Below are 13,437 nucleotides of genomic sequence, written 5' to 3'. Positions count from 1 at the left end.
AATGTCGGATCCAATATGGCGTATTTTTTTCTAATTCGTCGATTTCAATTGAAACTTGTTACGCGGGGGTTTTCGGGATCGCTGACTATGAATTTGGCATCAGTTTTTTAAAATTCAAAATGGCGTATCCAATATGGCGGACGAATTAGAAAAAAATGATCAATTTCGTTTGAAATTTGTTACTCGGGGGTTTTTAAGATCGGTAATTACGAATCCGATGTCAGATTTTAAAATTCAAAATGAGGAATCAAAAATGGCGGAGAACTTTTACAAAAATTGATCCATTTTGCCTGAAAATTGTTACTAATTACGAATTTGTACATAGTTTTCAAAAATACAAAATTTGCGAATCCAATATAGCGTATTTCTTTATTCTTAATTCGCCGATTTCACTTGAAACTTGTTACTCCGGGGGTTTTTAAGCTCACTATTTTTAAATTTTCACCTTTTTTTAATTTTTATTTTCTAATTCGTATTTTTCTATATTCTATAACTCTGGATTGCGGTTAAATATAATTTATATCATTTCCAATTTTCTAATTCGTAATATCTAATTCCTAATATCAAATTCTTAAATGCTTGAAACATATCACTTGTGGGTTTTTGGGGTCGCTGAGTACGAATTTGTAATTAGTTTTCAAAAATACAAAATGGCGAATCCAATATGGCGGACGAATTAGAAAAAATGATCAAATTCGTTTGAAATTTGTTACTCAGGGGTTTCCAAGGCTGCTAATTACGAATTTATACTTATAGTTTTTAAAAGTACAATACAATTCTCGATTATCTAAATTTAATTTTTTATTTCAAATTATCTAATTCCTTCCAATTCTAAGCGATATTTTAAAATTTTTATCCAATTTTGTATTGAAGTTAGCTAATTATTAACAAAAAAAAAAAAAAAAAAAATTTTGCCACCCCGTCTTTAAAATAGATCCTCTTTATCACTAAGGACAAATTTTTCTTTATAGAAACGAAAATTAATTTTGATTAATGTAAATTTTGTAAAAATTATTTTTTTTTTTTTTTTTGGGTCAAAACTGGAAAGCAGTATTACAATTGGAGAGGGGGAAAAGAAGGAATATGGGAAAAGAGCTTCTCTTCTCTTTTTTTTTTTTTTTTTTTTTTTGAACGATGCGGTAGCTTATACGAAGAGACTATGGACCTAAGCGCCGTTCTGCATTGTGCGAACACGTAGCGGCAATCATTATTATTTATTACACATTTCAAGCCGCCAACCACTGACTTTTCACGTCTTCCGCTCTTTCTCAACATATATATATATATATACATACACAAATACATAGACATCAGCGATACTCTTCTTCGTCGTCGCCTCCAAACAACGACAGTTGGTACCTGCTACAAAAGTTCCAGATGCTCGTCAAAAGCATTCTGCGTGTAAATAACTGCCGTATATGCGTTGGTTCGTGTTTAGTCGTCATTGCGCAGATTTTATTGCCCTAAACGTAAAAGTATATAGAGAAACTTGTACTGATGTTTAAAGGGAACAATAGGGAACCATTTCGCTGCTAGTTACAAAAGAAAAAAAAATATATATATATATATGTATATTGTGGAAATTTCTCGAATATAATATTTTTTCTAAATTAATTATATTTGGTGAAATTATTGTCTTTTTATCAAGATTTTGTTCAAGATTTATGTCGAATTGATGACAAATTACGAATTTGATAGCAAATTCGTAATCAGCGAAGACAAAAAAAAAACCCCCAGAAGTAACAAGTTTCAAGTGATATTGAGGAATTAGAAAAAAATACGCCATATTAAATTTGTTATTTTGTATTTTAAAAAATTAAGAACAAATTCGTTATCAGCGACCTCAAAAACCCCCGAATAACAAATTTCAAACGAATTTGATAATTTTTTTCTAATTCGTCCGCCATATTGGATTCGCCATTTTGTATTTTTGAAAATTAATTACAAATTCGTACTCAGCGACCCCAAAAACCCCCCAAGTGATATGTTTCAAGCATTTAAGAATTTGATATTAGGAATTAGGTATTACGAATTAGGAAATTGAAAATGAGAAATTAAATTTAACCGCAATCCAGAGTTATAGAATATAGAGAAATACAAATTAGAAAATAAAAATTTAAAAAAAATTTAAAAATAGCGTGCCCAATAACCCCCGGAGTAACAAGTTTCAATTAAAATCGACGAATTAGAAAAAAAATACGCCATATTGGATCCGACATTTTGTATTTTTGAATACTAAGTACAAATTTGTAATCAGCGACCTCGAAAACCCCCGAGTAAGAAATTTCAAACAAATTTTATCATTTTTTTCTAATTCCTCAGCCATATTGGTTCCGCTATTTTGAATTTTGAAAAACTGATACCAAATTCATAGTCAGCGACCCCGAAAACCCCCGAGTAACAATTGTCAGGCAAATTGGATCAATTTTTGTAAAAGCTGTCCGCCATATTGGATCCGCCATTTTGAATTTTGACAAACTGATGTCAAATTCGTAATTAGCGACCCCGAAAACCCCCTAAGGAACAAATTTCAAACGAATTTGATCATTTTTTTCTAATTCGTCCAGCCATATTGGATCAGAATTTTGAATTTTGAAAAACTGATGCCAAATTTGTATTCAGCGACTCTACAATCCCCCCGAGTAACAAGTTTGAAGCACTTAAGAATTAGATATTAGGAATTAGGTATTACGAATTACGAATTAGGTTAATGGAAATGAAAAATTAAATTTAACCAATCCAGAGTTATAGAATAGTGAAATACGAATTAGAAAATAAAAAGTAAATAATAAAAGTAAAAATTTAAAAATAGCGCAAAGAATTCAAAAGAATTAGATATAATTTAAAATGAAAAATTAAATTTAGATAATTGAGAATTGAAAAGTTCTAGAGTAAAACAAATTAGAAAATAGTAAGTAGAAAAGTTAAAATTGAAAAATAGCGCTAAAAATTGTAAAGAATTAGGAAATAGAAAATTGAAAAATTAAATTTAGGCAATGAAGAGTTATATATAATGAGGAATTGGAATTACTAACTTGAAAAATAAAAAATTTGAAATAATTTAAAAGTAAAAAATTTTGTTTTTTCCATTTTTAAGGTTATGTTTTGCTTATGTGACCTAACGATATGTCGGTAATGTAGAAATTAAAATTTTCACTTTTAACTAAACACAATATGGCACTTGATATTCAAAAAAAAAAAAAAAAAAAAAAATGGAAAAAAATTAAGGAATGTGGAAGGTGGTTTCTTTATATACAAAAGGAGCATATTCTTATTTTGTCAATGAAATGAAATATTAGAATATTCGACCGTCCAGGGTCCAACGTTTCATATAAATAATAATAATAATAATAATAAAATTTTTTTTTAAACCCGCGTCGTGTAATATACGTATAATAATAACATGTGTGCAGGTCGCTCTCCATTGTATTTTTTATTATCTTTATTCATTTCACATAGTTTTATCACCGTCGTCGTTGTCCCCCCCCCCTCTCCCCCTCTTTTTTTCCCTTCTTTACCCCTCGGTCACGAATATCAAAAAAGAGCACGTATACGCTCTATGGATAATTCCGAACAACCCCTTAAAGTCACATCGTGCTCCTCTTTTCATTTTTGTCCGAGCGCACAGAGAGAAACGCATTCCACACTTAATTCTTTGAAAAGAGAGAGAGAGAGAGAGAGAGAGAGAGAGAGAAAGAGAAAGAAAGAGAGCCTTTACTACCAAAAAAAATTGAATGAAAATTTAAGAATAAATAAAAATTATTAATTTTAATATTTACAATTAATAAATAAAATAAATATTTAATAAAGTAATATTTAAAAAAAAATTTTTAAAAATAAACGAAAAGTTTTACGGAAAATAAAAAAAATTAACAAAAAAGTTAACCTCAAAAAACCTTACTTTCACCTAACCTAACCTAACCTAACCTAACCTAACCTAACCTAACCTAACCTAACCTAACCTAACCTAACCTAACCTAACCTAACCTAACCTAACCTAACCTAACCTAACCTAATACAATCTAACCTAACCTAGTACAACCTAATCTAACCTAACCTAATACAATCTAACATAACCTAACATAACATAACCTAACCTATTACAATCTAACCTAACCTAGTTCAATCTCATCTAACCTAACCTAACCTAGTAAAACCTAATCTAACCTAACCTAGTTCAATCTAATCTAACCTAACCTAACCTAGTACAACCTAATCTAACCTAACCTAATACAATCTAACATAACCTAACATAACATAACCTAACCTATTACAATCTAACCTAACCTAGTTCAATCTCATCTAACCTAACCTAACCTAGTAAAACCTAATCTAACCTAACCTAGTTCAATCTAATCTAACCTAACCTAACCTAGTACAACCTAATCTAACCTAACCTAGTTCAATCTAATCTAACCTAACCTAACCTAACCTAGTACAACCTAATCTAACCTAACTAAAACCTAACCTAACCTAATGTAATCTAACCTAACTTAACCTAATACAATCTAACCTAACCTAGTACAACCTAATCTAACTTAACCTAATACAATCTAACCTAACCTAGTACAACCTAATCTAACCTAATATAACGTAACCTAACATAATGAAAACTACTACATCCTAACCTAATGTAACCTAACCTAATACAAACTAACCTAACCAAATGTAACCTAACCTAGTACAACCTAACTAAAACCTAACCTAACCTAATATAACCTAATGTATCCTAATCTAACGTAACCTAATGTAACCTAACCTCACCTAATGTAACCGACCCTGATACAACCTAATCTGAAAAAATAAAAACAAAAGATTAATTCCAAATTGCAAATTGAAAACTGAATCGCACATAACCTTAAAAAATAATTGATTTGCAAAATTATAGCAAACGTCATTTAAAATTAATAATCTAACCTAAAAAAAATTTACTGACGAATGAACAAAATTTAGAAAATTTAATTCGAAATTTTGAATCGAAAATCAAAAACCTAACCTGAAAAATAAATAAAATCTAAAATTAACGTACGTATAAAATTTGAAACAGAAAATTAATAACTTTCTTGGATGAAATTAATCAAAAAAGACAAATTATTATTAATTTTTCTTTGACCAAAAAAAAAGAGACGTTTCACGCGACTATGGCTTATTCGAGCGGTAAAAACTTTTTCCATCAACTTGGGCTAATTCGAGAAGCATGGCTTTTATATATATACATATAACTATATATACGTTTCATTGTAATTACATTTTTCATTTTGTCATTTTTCCTTTTTTCAGATAAAATTTTTTATCGTTTATTAAAGAGAAATTTTTTTTTCATTTTTTTTTTTTTTTTTTTTTTGAAAAACAATAATATACCGATTTTCTGACATAACAACGACGCGAGAAGCTGAGATTTTGCGTTAGCAGTCAAAACCACAATATATATATATATATATACATAATATACTAACGAGGCTTCATTGAAAACTCTCTCTCGGTAGCGCCTTTCGAAAAGACGTTTTTGAATGCAATGTATTCCCCTGATTCACTCTCTGTGTCAGGCGCCCCTTTGCCTAAAATCAACGTCGTCAACTAAAAAAAATTCTCCGCAAAAATATGCATAAAATTCTCCCATCCCATGGGAGTTCACGTCAAATGAAGAATTAAGGAATTGATGAAAAGTCTCAATTATTTTATTAAAAAAAAAAGTCCTATCAAGAAAAAATTTTCATTGGCAATGAAAAATAAGTTGTAAGTAGGTTATTATTATTTTCATATTAAATAATAATAATAATAATAATAATAATAATAATAATAATAATAATAATAATAATAATAATAATAATAATAATAATAATAATAATAATAATAATAATAATAATAATAATAATAATAATAATAATAATAATAATAATAATAATAATAATAATAATAATAATAATAATTTATAATTATTATTATTATTATAATTTTTTTTATTATAATTATAATTAACATTTCTCATTCCTAATTTCAACATTCCTGATTCCATATTCACAAATTCACATTCGTAAATCCACATCTTGAATTGCATAATCAAAATTTGTTATTTTTTTCATTACTCATGCGGATTTAATATTCCACATTTTGGATTCCGTATTTCGTTTTCCTTATTCCGGATATTACATTTCAATTTAAAAATCGACATTTTACATTTTGAATATGCAATATTCCAAATTCGAAATTTCATATTTCTGATTCCAAATTCAGCAATTTTTATTTCTCATTCCTCATGTGAATTCCATATTTCCATATATACCTAATTCTACATTTTGGATCCCCCATTCTGGATTTCTATTTGTTATTTCACATTAGAATCAGAATAGTATTTTTCTGATTCTAAGTACAATATTCTCCATTTCACATTCCTCATTTTAGATTCCATGTTCAACATTCCGAATTCCATGTTCCCCAATCCAGGTTCCACCTTCCTAATTCCTCATTCACGATTCATTGTTCCACATTCCTTATTTCTCATTCCAGGTTCGACCTTCCTATTTTCTCATTCCCGATCCAATTTTCCACATTCCAAGTTTCGCATTCCTCATTCCTGATTCAATGTTCCACAATCCAAGTTTCGCATTCCTCATTCCTGATTCAATGTTCCACATTCCTTATTTCTTATTCCAGGTTCCACCTTCCTAATTCCTCATTCCCGATTCAATGTTCCACACTCCTTATTTCTCTTTCCAGGTTTCACCTTCCTAATTCCTCATTCCTGATTCAATGTTCCACATTCCAAGTTTTGCATTCCTCATTCCTGATTCAATGTTCCACATTCCAAGTTTCATATTCCTCATTCCTGATTTAATGTTCCACATTGCAAGTTTCACATTTCTCATTCCTGATTCAATGTTCCACATTCCAAGATTCGCATTCCTAATTCCTTATTCCCGATTTAATGTTCCACATTCCTTATTTCTCGTTCCAGGTTCCACCTTCCTAATTCCTCATTCCTGATTCAATGTTCCACATTCCAAGTTTTGCATTCCTCATTCCTGATTCAATATTCTACATTCCTTATTTCTTATTCCAGGTTCCACCTTCCTAATTTCTCATTCCGGATTCCATGTTCCACATTCTAAATTTCTTATTCCGGATTCCATATTACACATTCCTAATTCTACATGTCGATTATGAATTATGTAATTTCATTTCCCCTTTCACTTTCGTCGTTCCACTTTCACTTCCATTTTCATCATTCCATTTTCACTTTCAATGACAAAAGTGGAAGTGGAATAGTGGAAATTGTAGTGGATGTGAATTGACAAAAGTGAAAATGGAATAGTAGAAGTTATATTGGAAATGAAATGTCAAAAGGGGAAGTGTAATAATGAAAGTTGTAGTAGAAGTGAAATGACAAAAAGTAAAAGTGGAAATAAAATTACACAATCAACCCCTTGGATTGTAAATTCGTAAAAAAATTCCTAATTCGTAATCACAAGCCTATTTCAAAACCAAAAAAAAAAAATTTTTTTTCAAATAGAACAAAAAAATTTAACAATTCTTTGAATTTTTTTTTATTTTTTTTTCCTAACCAGAGAAGATACATTTCAGTTGTCAAGGAATCCCTCTATAGTTTTCTAAGTTGTATATAGTAAAAGAGGTTCCTCGACTTTGTTGTATATAACTATAAATACTGTAAGGACAGGCAGGAAGTCGAGCGAGGAAGGGATGCGAGAAGGGAAAAAATCAAGAAAATTGGTATGCAGCACACAACAACCGACAGGAGGAGGAGGAGGAAGAGGGTGGGTTTAGGCCAGCTGGGGGTTGCTACAACGGGTGGGATCAATACTCTCTCTCTCGTCTTCTCTTCTTCACGCACCACTTTTTTTTCTTTCTCCTTCTTCTTCTTCTTCTTCACCTTACACTTATCCTCTTCTCTCTCACTCTCTCTCTCTCTTATTCAAGTTCTTTTTTTGTTTCTTTTTTTTTGACCCCTTTTGAAAAATTGTACAAATACAAACACAACTTGCGAAAAAATATTGTTATATGAAAAAAAAGGAAAAAAAATAATTTTTTTTCAAAAATTGTAATTTTTTAGGTTCCTTTAAACCTTAACTTGGGTCCAGTACATCCGAGCATTTTTTCTCGCCAGTATTAATAACCACTACTGGTTCAGTACTGGCGGAGTACTGGCAGTTTTGTAATTTATTGTATACGAAAAGAAAGCTTTAACTGTAACAGAGATAAGTTTCACTCCAGGTAATACTTTTTTGGTATATTTAGGAAAAAGTGTCTGAAATTTTTAGTAACCCAAGACAAATTAAATATTAATTAAATTAGTCAACTATAACTAAAAAACCAAAGTTTTTATAATATATAAAAAAACAGTTCAGTAAAAATAAAAATGTTTATAAAATAATTATAATGTATATAATTATGCAATTAACTATTTAATTATTTTATTATTCACTTTAATTTATTAATTATTATATCAAATATAAATAAATTAACATTGAATTCAATTCAATTTACATAAAACAAAATTAGTTTACAAATTAACTCATCAAAAATATAATGATACTAAATACAAATTCGTAATTAGTGACCCCGAAAACCCCCGAGTAACAATTTTCAGGCAAATTGGATCAATTTTTGTAAAAGCTGTCCGCCATATTGGATCCGCCATTTTGAATTTTGACAAACTGATGTCAAATTCGTAATTAGCGATCCTGAAAACCCCCAAGGAACAAATTTCAAACGAATTTGATCATTTTTTTCTAATTCGTCCTGCCATAATGGATCAGACATTTTGAATTTTGAAAAACTGATACTAAATTCGTAATCAGCGGCCTTAAAAACCCCCAAAGGGATATGTTTGAAGCACTTAAGAATTAGATATTAAGAATTAGGTATTACGAATTACGAATTAGGTTAATGGAAATGAAAAATTAAATTTAAACAATCCAGAGTTATAGAATAGTGAAATACGAATTAGAAAATAAAAAGTAAATAATAAAAGTAAAAATTTAAAAATAGCACAAAGTATTAAAAGGAATTAGATATAATTTAAAATGAAAAATTCAATTTAGGTAATTGAGAATTGTAGAGTTCTAGAGTAAAACGAATTAGGTAATACTTTTTTGGTATACTTAGGAAAAAGTGTCTGAAATTTTAAGTAACCCAACACAAATTAAATTCTATCATTGTTTTCTAATTCGTCAGCCATGTTGGATCAAACATTTTGAATTTTGAAAAACTGATGCCAAATTCGTAATCAGCGGCCTTAAAAACCCCTGAGTGATATGTTTGAAGCACTTAAGAATTAGATATTAGGAATTAGGTATTACGAATTACGAATTAGGTTAATGGAACTGAAAAATTAAATTTAAACAATCCAGAGTTATAGAATAGTGAAATACGAATTAGAAAATAAAAAGTAAATAATAAAAGTAAAAATTTAAAAATAGCGCAAAGTATTAAAAGGAATTAGATATAATTTAAAATAAAAAATTCAATTTACGTAATTAAGAATTGTAAAGTTCTAGAGTAAAACGAATTAGGTAATACTTTTTTGGTATACTTAGGAAAAAGTGTCTGAAATTTTTAGTAACCCAAGACAAATTAAATATTAATTAAATTAGTCAACTATAACTAATTAATATTTTATTATATAAAATCGAAAACACAAAGATTTAAAAAATAAATATAAAAATAAATTTATTATAAAACCAAAGTTTTTATAATTTATAAAAACAGTTCAGTAAAAATAAAAATGTTTATAAAATAATTATAATGTATATAATTATGCAATTAACTATTTAATTATGTTATTATTCACTTTAATTTATTAATTATTACATCAAATATAAATAAATTAACATTAAATACAATTCAATTTACATAAAACAAAATTAGTTTACAAATTAACTCATCACAAATTTATAATGATTTAATAAATAATGAATATACTAAATTCCTAAAATTAGGTAATTATTAAAAAAAATTATCGAAATTATTTTTAAATTAACATTAAATTTTTGTTTATAATTCACTTTTGGAAAAAAAAACTGAAGAATAACATCCAGAAACAAATTACAATAATTTTATTGACCATTGAAATATATAAGTTTGTAGGATTAACTATTTTTTTTATAATTTCTATTAAGAAAGGTTAATTGTATATTTTATATTATTGATAATATAACATTTGTGCAATTTTACTTGCGATTGTATTTAATTTTTTAAATTAAATTTATATTATAAATTTTATTTTAAAAAATATTAATTTTTTTAATAAACAAATTTATTTACTTTTAGTTTGATCTTTAAAATTCTTTTTTTTGGTTTATTGCATATCTGAAAACAAAAAGAAAATCTTGCAAAATGTTTTAGACTTGGTCTCAGGAAACTTTTTGTTTAAATAATTTTACCCACAGAAAAGCAAAATAAAGTAAATTATTTTTTGTTATTATCTGTTTTTATTATTCATTTGTTTATTTATAACAAATTATTAGTTTTTTTTTGGTTGTTGTTATTATTATTATTATTCTCAGAATATATAGGAAAAAAAAAAATGTGAAAGCTATCAATTTTTTTTTTTTTTTTTTTTTTAAATTCTGTATATCACTCTCAGGGACTTGTGCAAGCTGAAAATATAGTCACCTTTTAAACTCCCGGAGTAGCTCATCTATAATTCAAACACGTGCAAGACTGACAATTGTTTTGACTTTATACGAATGTGTGTGTATGTGTATGTGTGTGTGTGTGTGTGTGTGTGTGTGTGTGTGTGTGTGTGTGTGTATAAGGGAAATGAGCACACACGAGGCGATCAGGATTTTGAAGTAAACTTTTTTTTTCATGGGCCTAAAGATTATTTTTTTCCAAGGGTGAAAGAGAAAAAAAGTTTTTCAATGGAATTTTTTTTTTATTTGTTTTGCAAACTTCACTAGTAGAAAGAAAGATGATCATTATTTTATTATTTATTATTATAATTATAAATAATTAATAATAATATTAATAATAATAATAATAATAATAATAATAATAATAATAATAATAATAATAATAATATTTAAATATTTTTAAAAATATTAAAAATAATAAAGCAATAAATATAATAATAATAATTATAGTTATTACTATTTTTATTATTATTATCATCATTATTGCATTATATTGTAAATATAATAATTTTTGCCCCTATATGTGGGGCAAAATTCCTGAAATTATCCAACTGAAAAAAAAATTCTAACCGGGCTAAAACATTTTAATTTTTTTTTTTAATACTGAAAGTTTCACATTTTTCATACAATATTGTAACTTTATTTGAAAAAAAAGTTTCTAAATTAAAAAGAAAATATTTTGAAATTAAAAAAAAAATTCCATTTTTGAGAAAAAGTATGAAAAATTGTTTCAAAAAAATTTTCCAAAGAATTATATGTTACATATAAGGAAAATATATAATGAGGTTGTTGTTAAAAAAAGAAGAAAGAAAAATATAAGTAAATTTTTGTCTTCTTTTTGGCTATACAGATATATATTAACTGTAATCACAAAAGTATAGATAAAATTTCATGAATTTGAAATTTTCAGTTTTTCAATTGCTCGAAAATTACGTTGCAATTTTTTTTTTCTTTTTTTTTTTTTTTTTTTTTTTTTATCTAAATGTTACAATGCTGACGAACTTCCGGCTCTTTACAAAAACGAGTCGAGTCATTGAATGACCGGCAATCTGTGTGTAAAATGTGAAAGAAATAAAAATTTTCCTTTTTTTTCTCTAAGTAATATAATAATTTATATTTATTATTGAATTTTGGGTAATTTTTTTTTTGTTGTTAATTTTAAATTAATTCAATTATTATATCACCCTTTACAATTGATTATAAATTATTTGTATTGATTATTTATTTATTTTATTATTTATTATAAATTAATTACATATTTATTATTGTATTTTATTTTCCAAATTTTTTTCATTTTTATTATTATTATATTTGATTATATTTGATTATATTTAATTATTATATATTTTTTATTAAAACAGTATTTTTTTATGTATCAATTTATTTTGTATTATGTTTATTATTCAAAAAGTAACAAAATATATTTATTAGCCAAAAAAAAAAAAAAATAAAAGAAAAAAAAGGAGAAAAATTGCCTTTTCAAAAATTTTTACGATATTTTAAATCAATTAAAAAAAAAAAAATTTCATTGCGTAAATTTTCTTTTTAGTCCCGCACATGGCTTTCCGTAAAGAATCCCCATAAGACTGGTGACTTTCTTTCACGCTGCATTAATCGCAAACGTGACTTAGTTTCACGTTCACATTACGTTTCATTCGCTTCAACCTATAGTCGCACAATGTAGTGAACAATCAATTTTCCCTCACCATTTCTGGCTGAGAACTTTTTTTTTACAATTATTGCTTTGCCATTAACATTTCTAAATTTAAAAATAAAAATAAAAAAAAAAAAAAAAATTCCCACAAAAAAAAACATTTTTCATCGGCGATTCCAAAAGTCATTTTTATCCTCCGATTCCACATTGTGGTTTTTGAATTCAGTATTATATATTCGCTAAATTTTACATTTTTAATTTGACCTTGTGAAATTCTAATTCCAGATTCCAAATTCTGTATTCCATACTTAAAATTTCACATTCCTACTTTAACTTTGCGAAATTCTAATTTCAATTTCCATAATTCACGTTTCAAATTGCATATTCCAAATTATACATTTCTAATTTGACCTTGCGAAATTCTAATTCCAAATTCTATAATTCACGTTTCAAATTACATATTCCACATTTCATAATTCGACCTTGCGAAATTCTAATTCCAAATTCCATAATTTACGTTTCAAAAATTTCATATTCCCCATTTTTAATTTAACTCTGCGAAATTCTAATTCCATATTCCACATTCTAAATTATACATTCCTAATTTGAACTTGCGAAATTTTAATTCCATATTCCATATTACTCATTCCGGATTCTATATTCCACATTCTGTATTCCATACTTAAAATTTCACATTTCTAATTTAAACTTGCGAATTTATAATTCCGGATTCCATATACTGGAATTCATATTCCAAATTTCAAATTTCTAATTTGACTTTGCGAATTTCTAATGCATGATTCCACATTGAAAATTTCATATTTCTAAGTTAACCTTGAAAATTTCTAATTCCGGATTCTATGTTCCACATTCTGTATTCCTGACTTAAAATGTCACATTCCTAATTTAACATTGCTAAACTTTAATTCAAAATTTCATAATCGACATTCCAGATTCCAAATTAAAAATTTCTAATTTGATCTTGCGAAATTCTAATTCCATATTCCACATTCGAAATTACGCATTTCTAATTTCACCTTGCGTAATTCTAATTGCATATTCCAAATCATAGATTTCTAATTTGACGTTGCAAATTTTTAATTCCTGAGTTCACATTCCAAATTTCATATT

This window comes from Leptopilina boulardi, unplaced genomic scaffold (assembly GCF_019393585.1).
Source record: "Leptopilina boulardi isolate dan_hultmark-lab unplaced genomic scaffold, ZJU_Lbou_2.1 LbouV2_144, whole genome shotgun sequence".
NCBI lineage: Eukaryota > Metazoa > Arthropoda > Insecta > Hymenoptera > Figitidae > Leptopilina > Leptopilina boulardi.
The sequence above is the reverse complement of the archived record's forward strand: the minus strand, read 5'-3'. Positions refer to the sequence as shown.